At 38.1% G+C, this 22,080-nt stretch overlaps 1 long non-coding RNA gene and 1 pseudogene across 1 annotated transcript in view; one reads left to right on the top strand and one right to left on the bottom strand.

Moving 5' to 3' along the window:
• The window catches only part of LOC128775585 (uncharacterized), a 231,064-nt gene that overhangs the window by 59,512 nt on the left and 149,472 nt on the right, over positions 1 to 22,080 (top strand). The window lies entirely within an intron of this gene.
• Positions 14,528 to 14,946, bottom strand: LOC109268858 (ATP synthase F(0) complex subunit C2, mitochondrial-like; annotated as a pseudogene).

Raw genomic sequence — 22,080 nt, 5'->3', positions numbered from 1 at the left:
GAGAGCTTTACAAAACAAAGCTTTCAGCTCTGAGTCAGCAACAAACTCATCTTTGTTCATGTGGCTCTATTAAGGAAAGAAGGCCAATTTTATGCAGGTTTCTATGGCTGGCTTCACAAAGGCATCTCTCTGTGTGCAAGCTCTCTGGCAGGAACAGCCGACTCTGAGATCATCGTTTTCAGTAATGACCAGCTGCAATGATCGGAGAAAGAAAATCATAAACTGGTTTATATAGTGATTTTATTAAGGAGCCTGAAATATAGATTCATTCACTGGTAGGCACTTAAGAAAGGAAGCTCATTGGATGTGTTTAAATGTATGGCCCAAGGCCTCCCCATTTTCCTTTATCACCAAACACGCTTTGATTGGCTATTCACGTCATTTGTCTTGAAGAGGAAGTGAAGCTTATTTGCATTTCCCTGGGTTTCCCAGGAAATTCCCAGGAATTCTTGTCCTTCATTCCATGGTATTTTCCTGTGTTTGGGATCACATTAAATTATAATCTCACACTGTGTCTCCAGGTACTGAACATTTGTTTAACAATAGAGCTAGGACATGTTAATGTTTCCAGTTTGCCCACAGAGAGATGGCTTCAGACTCCTAGAACATATGGCAAACATTTAGAATAAACAAAATAGTCTCATACTCCTAGTGCAAGCATTAAAACAAAAACAAAAACAAAAACATCAACATAACACTATTTGTCAGAAAGTTTAACAAGATGAAGTTTGGAGATACAGAACTGCATGAAGCAATTTGTGTTAGAGCTACTTCCTTAACAGTGTTCCATGATAGGTACATACATGTTTTGACTTAAATGAGAATTTCCAGCTTGCATAAATTTGGGTGGGAAATGCTGGTCTTGACAAAATGAAACTCCTTTTAACTGCATGACTGCTCAGAATCTTAATATGCTAATGTTCATTGCCATTTTTAAAAGAAAGATTCTTTCTTCTCCCCCTACCCCCATGGGAACATCTGCTTGGACGAGTACCCCAAAGATCTCACTTCTGGGGAAATGCTGCCCAAAACAGATGGGGTGATTGACAACCAAAGGCTTCAAAAGCTTAGGATCCTAAAGTTTGCAAGAGAAACTTCAGACATTTGTGTTAATATGGATATATTAAATATTTATAGTCAGATGTTACCTGAAACTAGCTATTCAGAAATCAATTACGGTGTGAAATAGGAGAGCACTGTACCTTTTTTTGTCCAAAATGCTGGCTTTCTTTTTACAGATAAAGCTTTAGGAGATTTCTGTTGGTTTACAGATACACTGGTTGTATGATTCTCATTTTCGAGGCTTTATGACAGAAAAAGAACTGTGATGGACTGCAAATGAGAAGCTGGAGCTAAGTGCATGGAAACCTAGCAGGTACCATGCTTCTCCTTCTTAATCCATGGCTACCAATTAAAGATGCCAGAAAGCATATTTTTGCCATATTTATGTGTGAGTTAAGTAAGTATCTTTGTTGTTGTTGTTGTTGTTGTTTAAAGAGAACTGCTAGCAAAGACTTTTGTTCATTCATCTTTTTAATTAATTCAAACAAGAAACATTTATCTACTGCCTGATTTGTACCAGGTACATTGTAAATAAGACAGACATGTTCCCTGCTTTCTTGGAACTTCCTGGCTAGAGGGGAGAAAGGAGAAAGGCCATGTTTTATAATTTCTAATCATGCTGTGGCTTGTTCATTTTCCCAAAGGGATTTCTGTGCACTTAGAACTGAATAGGTGGGCAAAAATTACTAATATTTTGAAAAATGAATGCATTGGAACCCGAAGCTTGCCTGATCCTGGGAGTCATTCTCATAGGCACTAGGCGTATACTTTGTTGTTGCGAACATCTTGTGTAAATTATGACTATACTTTGGGGCAGAAATTGATAATGGTTAAGGATGGGTCTTTTGAATTATCTGCCAGAACTTCTGAGCAACTGTTCCTGTTTTTTAGTCACTGATGAGTCACAGTTCAGGGGAGATACAATCAGTGTGCCAATTGATGTAAAAAAAAAATATGGGTGATTTCTACCTTGGAATCCCTGATACAAGTCTAAACTTATCTCACATTGGAAAATAAATCCTCAAGGCACATACCTCTGTACTTGATATACTGCAACACATAAAGGATCTCTCTGCACTCTTGAAGCAAGTTGGGGCCTGGTTTAAGGGTGTTTTTCTTATAAAAGAAGGAAAGATAATGGCTGAACTCTGGAATAAGACAGTGGTAGGGAAGCTGTGATAAAATGGCTCCAAGATATAATATTTGCAAAAGTTTTAATCTACAGTGGTTGAATGTAGCCACCTCATAGGGAACTTAGATAACCTAATTAAGCAGTGTAAACTTTAACAAGTCAAGGAAATGACTTGGTATTAATTCAGAACACAATTTAGAAAAATGTAACCTAGGCTTCTAGCTCCTAACTATGTGTGTGTTAATGTGTGCTTCTTCATACTTTTCTATTGTTTTAATAAATAAAGCAGTTATTTGTGTATTTTCTACTGTGGTTTTTGGTGTTTGTCTCTGCTCTGTTTCTGTGCATTTGTCTCTTCTTTCGAATCCAGATTGATCTAAGTCAATTTAAGTTCATTTATTTAATTAAGAAATATTTATGAAATGCCTGCTAGTGAGTAAGCACTAAGAATAAATGTTAAAAAAGGAAAGGGTGTGTGTGTGTGTGTGTGTGTGTGTGTGTGTGTGTGTATCTGAGAAGCACTACTTGAAAAACCAGAGGCAGCTTCATATTATCTGTAATAGGTTATCAAAGGGGATGGAAAGAAATTTGATATTCCTTTAGGTCAAACTGCCATATATATATACTTTATATTTTAAAGTCCTGTGCCAAATAGGGGTGCCTGGGTGGCTCAGTTGGTTAAGCATTGACTTTGGCTCAGGTCATGATCTCGCAGCCCATGAGATCAAGCCCCACATCGGGCTCTATGCTGACAACTCAAAGCCTGGAGCTTTGGATCAAAGCTTTGGATCCTTTGTCTCTCTCTTTCTCTGCCCCTCCCCTGCTCATGCTTTGTCTCTGTCTCTCAAAATAAATAAACATTAAATAAAATTTAGAAAAGAAAAATAAATAAAGTCCTGTGCCAAATATCTAAATCATTTCCATTGTTTATATGCATATTCTGAATATTATGAGTAATGGAAATATCATAAATATTATAAATAATATCATAAAATAAATAACATCATGACTTCAGATTTTAAATATATTATTATATTTCAAAGTTTGATCTCATGTAAAATGTATCTTCTATTAAATTTATAATGTAGGAATTAAAAAATGAATATGAAAGACAACAGCCTCTTATTGTGTTTCCTGTTTTTGTTTTATATACAGGTATATATTATGAAGTATATTTATATGATATATAAAATATGTATTTTATATGATATATCAAAGACTATTTCTTCTCTTTAGCTTTTATGGCTTAATTCCACTCACATACTATTTATTAAGTGATGACACGTACTTAAGACTCTAGTGCATGCAAATGGCTTCTCCCCCTCACTTACAAATCTGTGTAAATCTCTGAGAAACTTTACATTGTCAGTTGTTTGAGAGATTAAAAAAAATTGTTTAATGTTTATTTTTGAGAGGCAGAGTATGAGTGGGGGAGGGGCAGAGAGAGAGAGGGAGACACAGAATCTGAAGCGGGCTCCACGCTCTGAGCTGTCAGCGCAGAGCCCGACGCGGGGATCGAACTCACGGACCGCGAGATCATGACCTGAGCTGAAGTTGGACACTTTGAAGTTGGACAAGTACAGAGACAGACGCGGGGCTTAAATCTACAAAGTGCTAGATAATGACCTGAGCTGAAGTCAGACGCTTAACCGACTGAGCCACGCAGGTATTCCTAGTTCACCTTTTAATTGCTGAAAGAGGAACACTTTATTTTTTATTAAAAAAATTTTTTTAAGTTTTTTAAAAGTTTGTTAATTTATTATTTCAGAGAGAGAGAGAGAGAGAGAGAACGCGAATGGGGGAGGGACAGAGAGAGAGGAAGACACAGAATCTGAATCAGGCTTCAAGCTCTGAGCTGTCAGCACAGAGCCCAACATAGGCCTGAACTCACAAACTGTGAGAGTGAGACCTGAACTCACAAACCCGAGCTGAAGTCAGAGGCTTAACCAGCTGAGCCACCCAAGTGCTCCAAGATGAAACACTTTTAAAAAGTTAAAACTTGTGGCATCTTCCTTCTGCTTAGCTAAAATTCTCATCTTGAGCAAACTGGAGATTAATTCATTCACTTGTATTTTCTGTATGTGGGGGGTACGTGTGTGTGTGTGTGTGTGTGTGTGTGTGTGTGTGTGTGATGGAGAGCCTAGTACTTATCAAGAAGTGTATTAGCAGCTAGGTTTACGGCAGTAAATAAAACAGATAAACTGCCTGGCTTTGTGGAGCTTAATTCTAGTGGAGGGAAGACCTTTTATTTAATAAGAGGCCAGGCAGTGTTCAAAAAATGCTATGAAGAGAATTAAAGTAGTGTACAGAAATAGAGGACAATGGAGAGCAGATTTCTAATATGGTGAAGGAGGATGGCCTCTCTAAGGAGGCCATATTTGAGGAGAGATTTAAATAAAGTCTGGGACCAAGTCTGCTTTTGGTTTTCTGGGGAAGAGCATTCTAGACACAAGCACCTGTAAATGCAAAGCCTCCCAGGCAGAGGCAGGCCAGTTGTGGTTGAGTAACGGAAAGGCAGCCCACAGAAGCAGGGTGAAGGAGGTAGAGGGTAGTAGGAGATGCACTAACTGTGAGGCAGCTCACACTTAACAAATGTGAGAACCAGGGAAGAAGCCAATGGAGGCCCATGTATGACATGTCTGAATATTTAAAAGCTATAAATCAAGCTAACATACTGTTAAATAAAACATGTTCTATCTTACTTTTTTAACCTTTGTAACACCCAGGAGTCCAAGTTTAAATACAACATTCTTGGATTCATTATTCCAGGTCAATGAATAAGGAACTGACCCTGGTCCTCGGTCTTCCCCCTTCTCTTTCCATTTTCAGCTCTGTTCTATATTTTGTGATATTATACATACACATGGATATCCAGATCATTGTTTCCAAGATCCACTCTCACTCCTGCAAACAACTGCCTCTGAGTTACCTCTTGGGTCTGTGTCTTGGATCATATACAGAATAGATTGCAGACTGGGAAGCAGGCTTGCAGACCCCTGGGCAGGGAATTCTGGACCCCTGGGAAACCAGGGCATATTCTGTAAGTGGTCTGTAGACTCCAGTTGTGCACATTCCACTGACTTGTAGACTCCCTACCTGGTGGCGGGTGGGTGGTTGCAATTGGTAGTGTATCCGGAGGGAAACCAACACTGGGCCCTCTGAAGCACATACTCCAGACTGTGTTCTAAGGATGGTACCAGTAGGCTTTGTTGGTCTTGGCAAGGATTTGGCTTTTAATGTTAACAGAGATAAGAAAACATTGAAGTGTTTCGCTTTTCATTTTCAATCTCACTCTGGCTGCTGTGTGGAGAGCAGCCTGGAGTGGGTCAAGAATGGAAGGAGGGAGCTCAGTGAAGACACTGTTGTAGAGTTTTCAACAAGAGATGGTATCTCTACGGGTTCCTATGAGCAACCAATAGTTAGTGATAAACAAAATGCCCTCCCACTCTTCAATACTCTTGGAGACTATAGAAAGCAGATTCTTTTGTTGGGGGAGAATAAAAGTGAGAAATGAAAGCTTTTATACCCACACAGTTTACCATTACTTTAGCATGTCTTTTATTCAGCTGTCTTCACTAACATAATTTTATTATTCCACTATTCTTATCAACATGACTTTATTATTTCAGGAAATTCTTGCCCAAGAAATATAAATTGCAAATAGCTTTATTGTTTGCTCCAGGAGCTACCTAAAAAAAAAAAATTAAGTGACTATCAGATTGCTCAACTTTTATATAGATAGCATCAAACGATTCTTACTTGTAAGACTCTTTGCACACTTTTTAAAAAACTTATTTTTATTTTTGAGATTTTGTGTGAGTGGGGGATGGGGCAGAGGGGGAAGGGAGAGAGAGAGAGAGAAAGAAAGAGAGTGAGAGAGAGAATCTTAAGCAGTCTCTACGCTTGGTACGGAGCCCAATGCAGGGCTTGATTCCATGACCCTGGGATCATGACCTGAGCCAAAATCAGGAGTCAGATGCTCAACCAACCGAGCCACTCAGATGCCTCTTCAAGACTCTTTGAAACCATCCTCTAGAAAACCTCATCTTACCATGTTCACCAATTCTAATCATGATCCGTATACAATATCAGTAAAGTTCTCTGTGTTGAAAGACTGTCTTAAACCAATCTCAAAATCTCATGTATTTCCCAACTTTGTAGTTCCCCCTTGGAAAGGCTATGAAAACACTGATAAAATAGTGTTCTCCTTTATCTTTATTTATTCCATGAGGAATAAATTCAACTTTGTCTCATCAAGAGTTTAGGAGCACCAGGGTGGCTCATTGGTTTAGTGTCTGACTCTGGATTTTGGCTCAGGTCATGATCTCATGGTTGTGAGATTGAGCCCTGTGTCAGGCTGTGCAGAGTGTGGAGTCTGCTTAAGATTCTCTCTCTCTTTGTCTCTCTTTATCCCTCTGCCCCTCTCCCCTACTTGTGTGCTCTAAATAAATAAGTAAATAAATAAACATAAAAATGGGGTTGTTTTGGTGATGTTTATAGCAAGCCACTCTTTGACAATCTTGGAGGCCCACTGAGATCTGATAAAGACATCAAACTTCTACAACCCAAGACTCTCAATCTGGAAATAGAGCAATCTTCTGAGACCTCTTGAGTTTTCAACTCAGGGATATTGCATTGGGTCCAACTTCCTATTTCAATCTTTTTCTTTTCTTTCTTTTTTTCTTTTCCTTAGCTCCCCAGATAGTGACTTGATTTTGTCTTCTAGGAATAAACAAAATACCCTCCTACTCTTCATAAGCCTTTTAAGGAACTCTCTGATGAAATAATCAGACTTGTAAACCTCCTACTCTTTCTAGAAATCTGCCTTATTATTGCAACCTTGTGATATATAAGAAATACATGTTTTGTCATTTCTTACGTATATTTGGTCATTTCTCATATATATTTGGTCTTCGCCCACAGTTCCTGGCTCACAGCAAACCAAACTCTTGGAAGTTCCTGAGAGATAGGAGCAATGGGAACAACAGTTGTTATATTTGGTCTCTTGTCCTCAGTTCCTGAAAATACTTCAGAGCCATAAAGGTGAAATGAGTGTCTTGTTATTCATAACAAGCACTTTTCACCACTGGTTTATGCTAATGAGGTGACTTTCTAAAGCACCTATAGATGGGGTCTGATTGCCAAGGGGATCAACAATGAATAGGTGTATGATTGACCTACATATAGAACCAAACCAAATTGACAGAAGCCTCCATTAGTTTATCTACAGTGGTTAGTGCCCTTAGACATCATAGGTAGGCTTTTGCCATTGCGTTTATAGGGACTATAGTAAGCTATTAATTCTGATGATTTTAATGAAGTTGAATCAGAATAACAGGCCAACTGTAGCCCCTCACCCCTTTCTAGAAATCAGGGGTAGGACTTAAAGTTGCAACCTTCTATTCATGGTTGAGGTATAATTGACATACATATAAATGGACATACTCAATGTATACAATTTGATGAATTTGGAGATAAGTGTAAAACAGTAAAACATCACCATAATCTATGCCATAAACATATCAGTCTCCTCCAAAAGTTTCTTCCTGCTTTTTTTTCTTGTGATAAGAATACTACATTAGATCTATCTTCTTAGAGAATTTTTAAGAATATGTTAGCTATAGGCATGATGCTATAGAGTAAATCTCTAGGACTTCTTCATTTCACAGAACTGAAACTTAGTACCTTTGACCAATATCCCCTCTACCCTACCCTTGGTAACTAGCACTCTATGAGTTTGACTATTTTAGGTTCCTAGTATAAGTGGGATCCTGTATACTAGTGTCAGAACTGAACTGAATTGTAGAATATCGAGCTGATACTAGAAAATTTCTTGGTGTAGGGAAAAAACCCCACACTTCAGAATTGGTGATCAGAATCAAAGTCCTTGTCTCAGTCAGTTTAAGCTCCTATAACAAAAATAACATAGACTGGGTGGCTTAAACAATAGAAATGTGTTTCTCACATATTTGGGAGCTAGAAAGTATGAGATTAGTTATGGTGCCAGCATGGACACTTCTGTTGAGGGCTCTCTTCCTGCTTGCACACTGCTGCTTCTGGTTGTATCCTCACATGGTGGAAAGCAGAGAGCTTTTCCCAACACCATTCATTGAAGAGACTATTCTTTCCCAATTGTGTATTCTTGGCACTGTTGTTGAAGATCAGTTGATTGTGTATGCATGAGTTTATTTCTGAGCTTTCTGTTTTATTGCATTCGCCCAGCAGATTTTTGGTATGTTCTGGTCATTGCTTTTTTTCTTAGGATTTTTGAAGCATTTTCTGCCTGGAGAGCTAGAAACAGTATCAAAAATATTACTTAATTTTGTGTTCCCAAACTAGGAATTTCTAACCTATGTTTCTAATGACAAGAGTACCCATTTTACTGTGACTGTTAAAAAGCTTTGCAAATCCTGCCACTCAGAAACTTTACTGCTCATATTACCCCCAGTCTCTAGAAAAGGAAGAGAGAACAAACAGAACTGAAGAACTCAGACTGGCAAAATTCTCAGAGACTCTCAAACTTCTGAGGCTGAAGATACTGCCATTGAGATCATCTCCCTTTGGCATTCATTGACTCTCCCGTTTCAATTGATAATGGTTGACTTATAGAAACATCACTTGCAATTATGGACTCCATTTACTAAAAACAGACATAGTCCAATATTGCAGGAGATTCTAGGAATGCATGCAGTATTTTTTTCAAGAGGTTTGAGCAGCCTTTCTTATAGTCCTTCTAAGCAACCTTTGAAGGATCTAAAACCTGAGACCAGGTCTTCTAGAAAGAGACCATTAAGTACTGTTCACAACTAGAACAGCAATAAAATTCCAAGCAGTTGTTCCTTGGATTCATGCCTCTCAAATAAAGAGGCACAAACTATCTTTGAATCACTAGAAGGTGGTTCTTAGAGATCTCAAGATGAGGATTCTCTGAATATCTCAAGAGTCAGACCATCTTCAGAAGGAGATAAGTGTTACACAGACAGCTTTCACCCAGGATTCACAAAATAATACTGTAGATTATAATGCTTTAGTAGGCATTATTTTGTTGTTTATTTTTCTGGACATTTTATTTCCTTTGTTGCTTATGTAAGGCTATCTTTAACTAAGTTATTGTAAGAACTCCATTCCTAATTTCAGTGTTATGCCATCTCAGTCACTCCATTGTATGAATCCCATGAATGGCTACAATTTGTTAATAAATGTATGCATATGACTAAACATCAGAAAACATACTTCCATTTGGAGCCACCCAGCTTCCTTTGGTACCAGTTCCTTATAATAAATCTCTTGGTTTCCAGGGTAACTGTACTTGACTGTCAGCTAACATTGGATGTAGAAAACCCCACAATAGACCAGACAGAGAGAAATCTGAAACCCCATTATCACATTGCACTTAGAAAAGAAAGTTCCTGTCTTCACTGAAACACCGTTCAGTGATTTTTTGTTGGGCCTCAGTTTTGAAATTGAGCTTGCACAAAAATAGAACTGAGAAGAGGACTAGAGTAGAGATGGTATTCACTGGAAGACCAACTAACTTTCAAAGGAAAGACACACTATTTTTCTTTGGTCTTAGGTCTACCTAAGGATCTCATCTCAGTCCTGCAAACTCGTTGCCTGGTACTGGGCCATGCTTGATGAGTAGTTCCACATTTTACAACACTGCAATCTGTTGGGGTATATTATCTAAAAACAGATCATTGAATGGCTCCTAATGACTGGTATTGGATTTGTGTACAAATGACTACTCATTTCTAACTGCCAAATGGGAAGAGACTTGTTATATGTTGGTAATCTGATTCCTTTCTTTAGGATAGTCTCTGCATCACTTAGGGACCATTTTGGCCCTCAGCTTTCCCTTTTAGAAAAATTTCACCCTGTGCCTTAAAATAGGCCTGGAGAGTAGGAAGAATCCAATATGCCATTGTTTACAAACTAGCTAAAGAACTAGAGAATGCCACCAAGGGAAGTGACACTTGAGACCTTCATTAAATTGGGCAGATGCTGGTCCAGAAGAGAGCCTCTTTAGATATAACATTGGCCTCTTGAGAGGGAATATGTGATGTTTTAGGGGAGGTGTGTTGTGCTTAGATTCTTACAGGCCTCTTTGGTATCTTTAATGTCGTGAAAGAGATTTGGGAAGGAACAAACCATAGGATTGTCAGTTTAGCTAAGAAACTTCTATCTGGTATGTGGGTTTTTTGCTTTAGGGATGAGATCTATTTTCTGTCTAATTTGGGCACCTTGTCTCCCGGCTGACAAGTGAAATATAAACTCTAATCATAATTATACCTTTAACAACTGCCTGGTTGTAACATTCAGATGTGTGATCACCAGACATTTGAATATTGCTGAACAGCCGCCGTGCCATCAAATGATCCAACAAGTGATCTTCCAACAAAAAGAATAGGAAAACCTTATCCTTGTGGAGGTTGAAACAACCATCTCTGGAAACATGATACAATATCCTGGCAACTCAAATATTAATGAGAATTTGGACTGAACACATCCCCAGATGTTAAGGAACCCTCTTGGGGCACCTGGTGGCTCAGTCGGCTAAGCATCTCTTGTTTTGGCTCAGGTCATCATCTCATGGTTCGTGAGTTCAAGCCCTGCATTGGGCGTGCTGACAGCGTGGTGCCTCCTTGGGATTCTCTCTCTCCCTCTCTTTCTGTCCCTCCTCTGCTTGTTCTCTGTCTATCCCTCTCTCTCTCTCTTTCTCTCTCTTGTCTTTTAAAATAAATAAATAAACTTTAAAAAATGAACCTTCTCATAGGTCAGGTTGGAAGAATGACCACACGGTGGGACAGTGATACTGAAAGCATCTACATGCATATAGCTTATGGTCTACATGAACATGACTTTGTTTCGCTGTCTTAATTAACTTGATTTTATTGCTCTTCATCAATATGAATTTACTATTCCAGGAAGCTCTTGTGTAGAAAAATAAAAGATACAAATATCTTTATAGATTGTTCCAGGGACTTTTTGAAAAAAGACACAAAACACAAAACAAACAAAAAAAACCCCATTTAAATAAGCACCAAACTGTTCAAATGCTTAACAGATAGCATCAAACAACTGTGAACTTCCCGAAACTCTTCAAAACTCATGCTTCAAAATTCTCACCTTGTGTGTCCACCAGTACTAAATTATAATGATCCATACCGATCCTAAAGACCCTGAATTGAATATCCACCTTAAACCTGGCTCCCGATCCTCGCAAATACCCTGATTTTTCTGTCCCCTTTCTGAGATACTACTAAAACTCTTGACAGTGTGCTCTCCCTAACTCTGGTAGGAATACATTCAACTTTATGGTATCCATGAGAGATTATATAGATATAGATATAGATATAGATGATATAGATATAGATATAAATTTACTCTTTTTATTTTTAGCCATACTAGTAAGCTCAATGTTACCCCCTTTTTATTTTAATTTGTACTTCTCTGATGACTGTTGAAGTTGAGACCTTTTCCTTTAAAAAAATTTTTTTTTAATGTGCATTTATTTTTGAGAGAGAAACAGAGTGAAAGTGGGGGAGGGGCAGAGAGAGAGGGAGACACAGAATCTGAAGAAGGCTCCAGGCTCCAAGCAAGTGTTCAGCACAGAGCCCGACGTGGGGCTCGAACCCACAAACTGAGATCATGACCTGAGCCGAAGTCGGACATTTAACCGACTGAGCCACCCAGGCGCCCCGAGACCTTTTAACATGCTTAAGAAAATCTGTATCAATACAAACTAAAGGAGAAAAAAAACAAAAGCAATCTATAACAAAAAAATGATAAAGATGAATAATGATATGGAATTAAATTCAAAGAAAGAATAGCAGCAAGTGAATGCTGTAATTGACTAAAAGCTGTACTGATGATACACTGATAAAAAAAATTTTTTTACGTTTATTTATTTTTTGGGAGACATAGAGAGAGCACAAGTTGGGGAGGGGCAGAGAGAGAAGGAGACACAGAGTCTGAAGCAGACTCCAGGCTCCGAGGTGTCAGCACAGAGCCCGACACAGGGCTCGAACTCACAAACCATGAGATCATGACCTGAGGTGAAGTCGGACGCTTAACCAACTGAGCCACCCAGGTGCCCCTGATGATACACTGATAATAGTGTAAAATTTTAGGAATCTTAACTCTATGAAGCAATCTGCCCAGTGGGACTTTACCACATTATCAAGCAGAACACAGCAGCCAGGCTTCTGAACAGAATGCTGCATTAAAGCCTTAAGAAAAATTTTCTAACAAAGTAATTTTGGTTTATGAATAGAAAATATGAATAAACTTTATAGCTCACTTAATAAGTTTCTAAATAATGAAGAGAGCCTTCATATCAGTCCTCAGGTCATACTCTGAAGGTCACTGATCTAAGGCTTGGTTCCAAAAGGAAAACCACTGGGATATAAGGGAAGATTTATTAATGTGCTTTCCATATCTATATTAATAAAGTTGAATCTCAAAATACTCACCTTGGAAAAATGTCCTATGTTATCTGATAGCAATATATGTTCAGAAGGTATTAGCTATTCATACCTATATGTGCTAATAGAAATGACACGGTTTTATATTTAGGGGACTTATTTAAAAACTGCTACAAAGAAAATAGCAATAACAAGCACATTATCAGTTATGTATAAATTTCTGTTAACAGATACTGAGAAGGGATTGATCCACTCAGAAACATACCAGAATGTACCTGCCAAAATGAGCATTATTCTCTTGGGAGGTTATTTTTTCTAGCAAATTTGGCTGCTGATTTTGATTAGCAATATATTTATATAAGAGAAAATTTTCTTCTACCCATTAAACAGTTTCCACAACACTGCTGCAGACTCTACAGCTTGGCCTCTAACAAAGGCAGCTTGGTATTATTTTGAATTTACTTTAGAATTGCTAAAATTGAGGCAAACCAATTTTTTCCTTAAGTGGAAAAGCAGCTCAACAACGTTTAAATGAACCATAACAAAAACGTCCAGTAGCTTCTTAATGAGCTTCAATAGAGTTGTGTAAAGTGAACTGCCAAAGACACTTTTTTCCCAGAAACTAGAAATAGACCTGTAGGGGCCAAACTCCCAGTCAAAGGCTCTGCCCCAGCTAGTGTTCCTAAAAGCCTGATCTGAAATATCAAAGCAAAATTTATTATCGTTATCCTTATGAGATAATCCCCATAGCGGCCTAGCATTACTATTGTAGCTCACTAAGGGCTCAAGATCTCCCAGTGAATAGTGTGCTTAAATATGCTATTTATAACCAGAAAATATACTTTCAGTATAAGCCATTTTGTAAATCTGTAGATGCAAGAAAAAGGCAATATAGATTTGTGTGTGTGTGAAACTGGGGTATTTTATAAACTGCACCATAGATCTCTAGAGTATGTAGGGAAATTTCGCTTTATTTTGTTTCATTATGTGAAATATCTTTTGGAAATGTTTCTCTTTGGCTTCAGCAAATGTCCTGGCTTAGCCGCTGTGTTACAGGTGCTCCAGGAAACTGGAAGACCTGTCTAAGAACTTAGTGCCCTTAGCTTGCCTAGTCCTGAGGGTATGTGGCCCTGAATGTCATGCTGATGGTGGACATGGAGAAACTCAAGAGAATAAACAAGGCAAACAAAGAGTTGAAATGTTTGGATGTTTGTCTGGAAAACACAGACAGAATCTGGGGGAGCAAAAATGAAGGCTGCACAGTTACCATGCTGATCTCCTCTGCGCGATGAGGGATGACGGAGAGTGGTCACAGCTTTGTTGAGATGTGAATCTAGCGGTCCCTGGATACCATGTTCTGTAGCATAAAAATTGGCTTGTTCAATAAAGATGACGATCATATCATAGGAGACCCAGAAAAGGCCAGAGGCTTAGTAGAAGGCTGAGACTAGGATCCAAGGAACCATCTAAAAGAGTATTAAGGTTTTGTTTGGTCATTTGCCTGTTTCAACTATTCAGAAGCAAATTTACTGTGCAGCTTATGAATCGAAACTTCAGGGTGCCTCACCTGGTGTGTGCTGAGAGTTTCTGAGAGTTTTTGTGAGTCTCAGGTAGAGAGGAGAAGCCAGGTTGCCATCAAGAAGCATTTCTCTGTCGATACCTCTGGTAAATGGCTCAAGAGCTCTCACAAGAAAAGGACCTGGATCTGCATTAATTTTTGGTGGTTTATTTTCTCATTCTAACTAAATGCATACTCTCTTTTATTATTGATACAGTATTTATTTGTCTTCCCTCTGTCAAACCCTGAGCCAGCCACGTTCCCCAGCCTGCCTGGGGAGATATAGGAAAAGGAGCAAACAGGGCAGAGGAGACACTGGAAAAAGACCTATGGGAAGTAGAGACAGCTCTGTCACATGGAAAAGAGGATGAGAAAGGCCACCACCATGCAAAAGAGTCCCATGGCCTCCGGGAGGGCAAAGCCCAGAATGGTGTAGGAGAAGAGCTGTTCAGGGAGGGGCTCCTGGCATAACCAATGATGAGGCTCCCAAATGCAGTCCCTGTCCCAGCCCTGGAGCCAGCCACCCCCACCGTGGCAGCCCCAGCCCCAGTGCACTTGGCTGCTGTGTCCTGTCCCTTGAAATGGCGCTGGTTCGGAACCTGCGGCTGGGAATATGTGAGGTCGGGGGGTGTGGGACTGCCAAGCTGCCAAGGTTCCATCTGTCAGTGTCTCCAGTGGTTTTAGCAACACTGCAGACCGTGACTGGCTCAGCAGCTGAGAGGTGCTCCTGACCAAGAAGGGGCGGAGACTAACTTTAGGCAGGCAGACATTTTTCAGAGGATGAGGGGCTGTGGCAGGAGAGCTGCTCCCAGTGCAGAGATGACAGAGTGAAATGTCCACTTTTGTACCTAATGTTGTCTTTGCACTTCTGTATTTCTTTGTGGAAGTTCTCCCAATATTGTATAAGCTTCAGGCCAAACAAAATCTGGATTGCCCTTACTTTGTGGTTTGTTCACAATGTCAGACAGGTAGCTGGATTCTTTCTTGACACTTTAGAAATACATATCCTTAAACAGATAGTTTATGGAACAACTGTAGTGTTTGCTACTCATGTCAGAGTGATAGCCTTAGAAAGACCCATCTCAGGGACAAGGTCAGGAACAGAGAAGAGGTTTTCCGTACGAGACTGCTTTCTAACAGTGTTGATTGCACAAATGCTGTTATTTAGTTTTCTAATACATAGCTATTAAGAGATAAAAAAAGAACCTGTTCATCATATATATTATGTAAGAAAAATGAGACACCACACTAACAGGCATCAGCTGGACACATCCAGGTCATTGACACTTGGATGTATGATGGAAACCTTTGGGGTCAATGTGGAGTTCATAGGTTTATGAACTCCTGGATGACTACATAGCAGAGCTGATAAAGGGAATAATGTAAGGGAAACCAACAGACCTGTACCAAAAAAGTATAAAGGAAAGAGTCTAGAAATTTAACAGGGTAATTAATATGTACAAAATACAAATTATTTTGCATTCACTGAGGAATTGTGATAATTTTATTTTAAGAACATATTTTAGTACCCAAAGGATTTCTTTCCATAACAATTAGTTGGAATCGTAATTGGTTTAATTATGTAAACAGTTCAACTGTATAAGATAAATATGGCATTCCTGTTTTTGGCTTAAAATATCTTTTTCTTTCAGAAGTTAAGAAAAGCATACTTGCATGTTCCTAGAGAATTTTACAATGAAGAGTGGGTAAAGTTTTGGTCTGCCTTTGAAGGTAGAATAGTTGATATTTAGATCATTGATGTAATTATAAGGATGTTGTTTGGAGTTTTCATTTAGCGTGATATTATTAAATATGGAGAGTAATTTTTAATGCTCCTAAAAGCAAGTATTCTACATTCTTATGTATTTTGTCAGTATATTTTAAAATGTAAAATGTATTTCCTCTGACAAAGGATAGAATAAGATAAAAAAAAAAATCCCCCTCATTAAGGAACTAACTCAATTGATGCATTCTACATCTGGTAGATACTCAATAAATATTTGTTGAATGAAGGAATTATTTTAACTATTATATAAATGCTTTCTAGAAATAAAGTGCGTATATTTTTAAATGACCCAATGATAACTAAACTCTAAAAATGACTAGTGCTTGCTAATGGATGGGAAAATAATTTTTAAGAGGAGCTTTTCAAACTATTGAGCACATTTTTATTTGAGTTTTTTTTAAACATATCTTTTTATTCCTAGCTGCTGGTATAGTTGCTGCCATGAGTAGATACTAAATAAATGTTTGTTGATTTCACGGATAAATGAGGCATTTTAAGGGTTAGTCCTCTCATCTGAAATTATACATAGTTTGTTTATATTCAGGTTGACAATTTATTTATGTAATGATATGAGATTGTGATTGTCAGCAACATATAGAAAGTGCTAAGCATGAGACCCTCCAGGAAAATTAAAAAAAAAATAGACTAGATGAGAAGTAGAGGAAATTTTATAGTCTCAGGAATGACAATGCTTCAGTAATTATACGGCCAAAGATAGTAAGTATGGCAAGTAATAAGCATGGGCCAGTAAAAAGGACAAAAGAGGGAATTTGAGGTTGTGAAAAAAACACAAAGGGGATGATTAAGATATATATGGGAAGTGAGAGTTTACTTAATGAAGCTAAAGCAATGGTATGTTGAGGAGTAATGAGGTATTTGGCTAGAAAATATGAGAATTGTGGATTCCATTGATGAAGGGCCTTAGATGCCAGACTCAAGAATTTAGATGTCATAGACAAGAGATTCTGAGAGACTAGCATGATAAGAGAAGTGTTTGAAAGACATAATGCTGGCAGCTGTGTGCAGCATAGAATGACAGGTTCAGAAGCTAGAGGCTTAGCATATCCTAGTAAGATGAAGGTCTGCTCTTGAGAGGTTTCTAGGGTAAGGAAAAGGAAGCTATAAATGTAGGAGAGGTGGGGGCAGGACAGCATTGACTAAGGGCAGATTCAGGGTGCCAGTTAAAGGAGTAGGGTCAGTTGGCTGGGTTTAAGGCTTATTTACATTTCAGATGTCACAGACTCCCTAAGACATGCCCTCTGACATAGATGATGGGAAAGGATGAAATGTTAAGACATAAATTGTAAACTTCAGGAATTACCAACATGAGTGTGATAGCTGAAAACTGCAAGAATGGGCAATACAGAGAATCCATAGAAAGAGGAGAACAAAATATTAAGTAAGCTTTGACCTCACAGGTGGGTCAAGAAGAGAGGAGGAGATGGGAAACAGTGAAACTATAGCTGAGGAAAGAGGATATCATGTTTTCAGAGGAGAAGGAAGATTTCAGGGAAACAGTGACCAATTGGGTCAACTGTAGTCAAGGAAACCAAAAAGTTGGACACGTGAAAGCTCAGGGGAAAATTCATTCATTTAGGGGCAGAGGAGGGGAAATTTTTTTTTCTTTTTTTTTTAACAACCTTTTTGATATTTCATTGAAAAATTTGAGGGTGGACGTTGTATTATTAATGTTTTCAAGGAGATTAATACTAATCTTAATATGGGGAGATAAATAGTGATTCTAAATAAATAGTGACTTGATTCTTAGAATTTTGCTGCTGAAAGCTGTATGGTTCAAAAAAATCAGGTAATTCTAATCCTGAGATGCTGAAGATAAGCAGTTCAACTCAACTTCCAGCTGGAAGAATTGACTACATGTTAGGGGGATGAATCATTTTAAAAGGGTTGGATTGTTCTTAGTAACTTGTTACCAAGGCTTCTGGATATGTTTCTGTTGCTTTGCTTGCTTTTCAAAGGGCTGGAAGTGGAAAACAGTAAAGAATTTAATCTTGTGGAAAACAGAAAAATAAAGCTCATTTCTATGCTCACTCAAAATACATAGGAGAAGGACATGAAAATAAGTCGGAAGTTGAAGTTGACAATTAGGCTCCTGGCTCTGTGACTTTGTCATTCACAGAGGAAGTGAAACAGAAATGAACCTTGTTTTTTGTTTTTGTTTGTTTGTTTGTTTTAATAGGAGTCTATATGCATTTGATGACAAACAGTAGATCATGTTTAAATAAATTTTTGTAATACATGGTGAAACATGACTTCCTACTAACCTGAAGATTTATGGTCAATTTTCTTACCCAAGCTTATTGGTAATGTAAAGCTAACAAGGCTGAACGTTATTTGCACTTAACTCTTTGCAGTACCACTGTCAAATAGATATTTCATGGTGCTCACTGCTTACAGAGTCAACTGGTTTATTAAACAATTTTATCCTGGTCAAGTATAAGCATAAAATGATTATATTTTTTCTCCAATTGCTATTTTCAACCATGTTCTGTTAAATCACTCTTTCTAGTCCTCTTAAGATTATCTCAGGTTGTTTTCGTAACTTTTCATCCATTCCAAGATATTAGAAAATCAATTCCATTCTGGAATGACATAAGTTCAGCAACATGCCAAATTAACCCAGTTCCTCTCTTTATGTTTTGTGCTTAGTAGTCTAAGGAAACTGCATTGTGGGTCCTGTTCTTTCATTTCTTCTCCCTTTCTAATTCTGTCCTATCCCTTTCTGGGTTTCTTTTCTCCTCCTACATTGGAGCCTGGGAAGAGAAATATGAGAAAGGCCAAATGTTCATACCTGCATTCCAGAAGGCTGGCTCTCTTACATGGAATGCAAGTATGAGTTTTTAAAGAGTTCTACGCAGGTTCCTACTCAAGGGTGCCTCTCATATTCTCTTGTTGCTGTGGTCCTCCTGGTCATAATATTAGTAAGACAACTCGAGCATGGATACCCTCCTAGGAGTTTGTATCTGAGAAGTATAGACTACTCCAGTAGAGTCCCCGTACTGCTGTACTTCTCCAATTCAGTTTTTTTTTAACTAAGTAGGCACTGAAGGCAGATCCCAATCCTGCTCCCCAAGGGGAAATTAGATGGATTCCCCACTTTTTTCTCATCGCTTGGCTTATTATGGTGGCTGAAAGAGTGGAATCACCATCTTTTCTCTTTTGCCCTTCAGGCAAGAGATGGCAATATCTCTCCACCCACTGTGGCTAGCTCCCTAGACCCTAGAACCTGCTGGCTTCTCTTCATCCTGTTTACACTCTTGTACACTGTTCTTTTATTAAGCCTCCTTCAACACCTATTAGAATGTATCATGTGTGCAGTGTCATGGCTCTGACTGAAACCGATAATAAACAATCTCAACAGCTCTGTACTATAAATATTTTAAGGCAAGATGTGATTTACACAAAATAGTTCTTATGAAGTTTGCATCTCTGAATGTTACTAGAGAGAAAGAAAACTTGAATAGGATAAGTTGAATTAAAATCTAAGCTCTGACATATATAAGCTCATTTGTAAAGTGGACATATACATCCCTACTTCATGAAGTTGACATGAAGATTCAATGAGATACAGGAATCACGATTCCACACAGGTCGTAGTCGATAAATGTTCATTCAACATCTACATGATTCAAGACACTAAGTGCTTTCTATACAACACTAAGTGCTTTCTATACAATAAAGTGTTCTATAAATACAAGTTGATTTAATTCTTAATCTGATACAGGAGAAATATCTTGAAGTCATGAAAACATTCTTCTTTGTATGGAATGAGGAAGACCAGAGTGGACGAAGTGTAACTAGCTCTTCTTGGTGTCCTTCACTTGATTCTCTGACTGTGAAACATCAGCATAAAATCTGATTTATATTCTCTGGTAATAAGATTAGCAACACAATATGTTTTAAAACATTAAACTTGCTGGAACTTATTTAAAAAGTTTCTTTAAATGTTTATTTTTGAAAGAGAGACAGAAGGCATGAAGGGGAGAGGCAGAGAGACAGGTAGACACAGAACTTGAAGCGGGCTCCAGGCTCTGCGCTGTCAGCACAAAGCCCGACGCAGGGCTCGAACTCACAAACTGTGAGATCATGACCTGAGCCGAAGTCGGACACTCAACCGACTGAGCCACCCAGGTGCCCCGCTGGAACTTATTTTTTTATATATGAGAACAACAAAAGTAAAGCAAGAGTACCAAACAACCCAATATAGACTGTTCCTTTTTTTTTAATGTTTATTTATTTTGAGAGAGAGAGAGAGAGAGAGAGAGAGAAGGGACAAAGAGAGAGGGAGACAGAGAATCTGAAGTGGGCTCTGCGTTGACAGCAGAGACCCTGATGCAGGGCTCAAACCCATGAACTGCAAGATTGTGACCTGAGCTGGTCGGGCACTGAACCAACTGAGCCACCCAGGCACCCCTAGACTATTTTTAAATGGCACTATTAATAAGTGAAAATACGGCAATTATATTGAGTATCCATAACTTAAAAAATTTTTAAGCAAATTTCAAATGGTAAATTTTAATTTTTAATTAATATTTCAATAAATATTCAAGAAACTTTGGTTAAAGAAAGAATCTTGTACAGAGCATTAGAAGGCTTGGGATTTAGATATATATTTGCCATTAACAGGTACTGACTTTTAATAATTTAACTCTCTGAGGTCTTATTTCTAGTTCTATGGTTCAATTAATATATTTTTATGACTTATTAATTTATAAATAATATATTTGATATTCCAAAATTCCTAATTCAATGCAGGTGAAAAATGTGTTAAACTCAGCGCTGCTCTGGGGAGAGAATGGGATAAAGAAGGTCTAGTCCTGTCCTCAGTGAGTTAGAAGGAATAAAATGTCAGTGCCAGTAAGAAATAAATTCTGTAACTGAGATTAACAAAGTGCTTAATGAAACTGCCAAAAGGAGCATTTTTTTTCCTACTTGAGGGAAATGACATTGCAGGGTAGATAGCTTTTATATATATCAATATTCTAGCTGAAAATTGTCTTACAGAAAAACCTTGCATTAAAAAAAATATTTCCTCAAAACCATTTGCATCTTTTAGGGTGGGGGGATGAAAAGAAAATTTTAACTTGATAATTTTTGATATCTGGTAAAAATGAATATTTGCTTTCCTTTTAATAGATTTTGACCTAATGCCTGACAAGTGCATTACTTCATTAAAATAGTTCTTTAGAATTAACACTAAAGTGGAGACTTCTGCTTTTCCTATTCAATATTTCATCAAGGATCCTAGCTCTGCACTTTAAACATAGGGAAATACACAGTTTGTGCATAGTCACCTGAGGACCCCTACTTGATGAGCTTGGAGATATACCAAAACCTGCAATAATAATAATTACAAATTTAAAAACAATACTTATTTATGTATTTATTTTGAGAGAGAAAACATGTGAGCAGGGGAGGGTCAGAGAGAGAGGGTGAGAGAGAATCCCAAGCAGGCTCCAAGCTGTCAACGCAGAGTCCGACGTGGGGCTCAAACCCACGAACCCATGACCTGAGCCAAAATCAAGAGTCAGACGCTTAATCAACTGAGCCAGCCAGGCATCCCTGCAATAATAATAATTTTTTAATGGGGCACTTGGGTGGCTCAGTCATTTAAGCATCCAACTTTAGCTCAGGTCATGATCTCATAGTCCGTGAGTTTGAGCCCTGCGTTGGGCTCTGTGCTGACAGCTTGGTGCCTGGGACCTGCTTCAGATTCTGCGTCTTCTTCTCTCTCTGCTCCTCCCCTGCTCACATGCTCTCTCTCGAAAATAAATAAACATTAATTTTTTAAAAAAAATAATAATTAAAAAATGCTCAAATGTTACTGTACCACTGTAGTAAGACTCTAAATTTAAATTATAACCACAGGCATCAGGGTGTTCTATATTCAAATATGTGCTGAAATTTCAGTGTTTGGAAAATTTTTAATTCCAGAAGGGAAGATGATCTTTTTGTTACTTGAAGTATAATTATAATACAATATTATATTAGCTTCAGTTGTACAACATCCTGATTTAAAAAAAAAAAATTTTAACGTTTAATTTATTATTGAGAGACAGAGAGAAACAGAGCATGAGCATGGGAGGGTCAGAGAGAGGTG

This window comes from Panthera pardus, unplaced genomic scaffold (assembly GCF_024362965.1).
Source record: "Panthera pardus isolate Hobbes unplaced genomic scaffold, ASM2436296v1 HiC_scaffold_8, whole genome shotgun sequence".
In the NCBI taxonomy this organism is placed as follows: Eukaryota; Metazoa; Chordata; class Mammalia; order Carnivora; family Felidae; genus Panthera; species Panthera pardus.
Note: the sequence above shows the minus strand (reverse complement) of the source record. Positions and strands in the feature narration are given on the sequence as shown.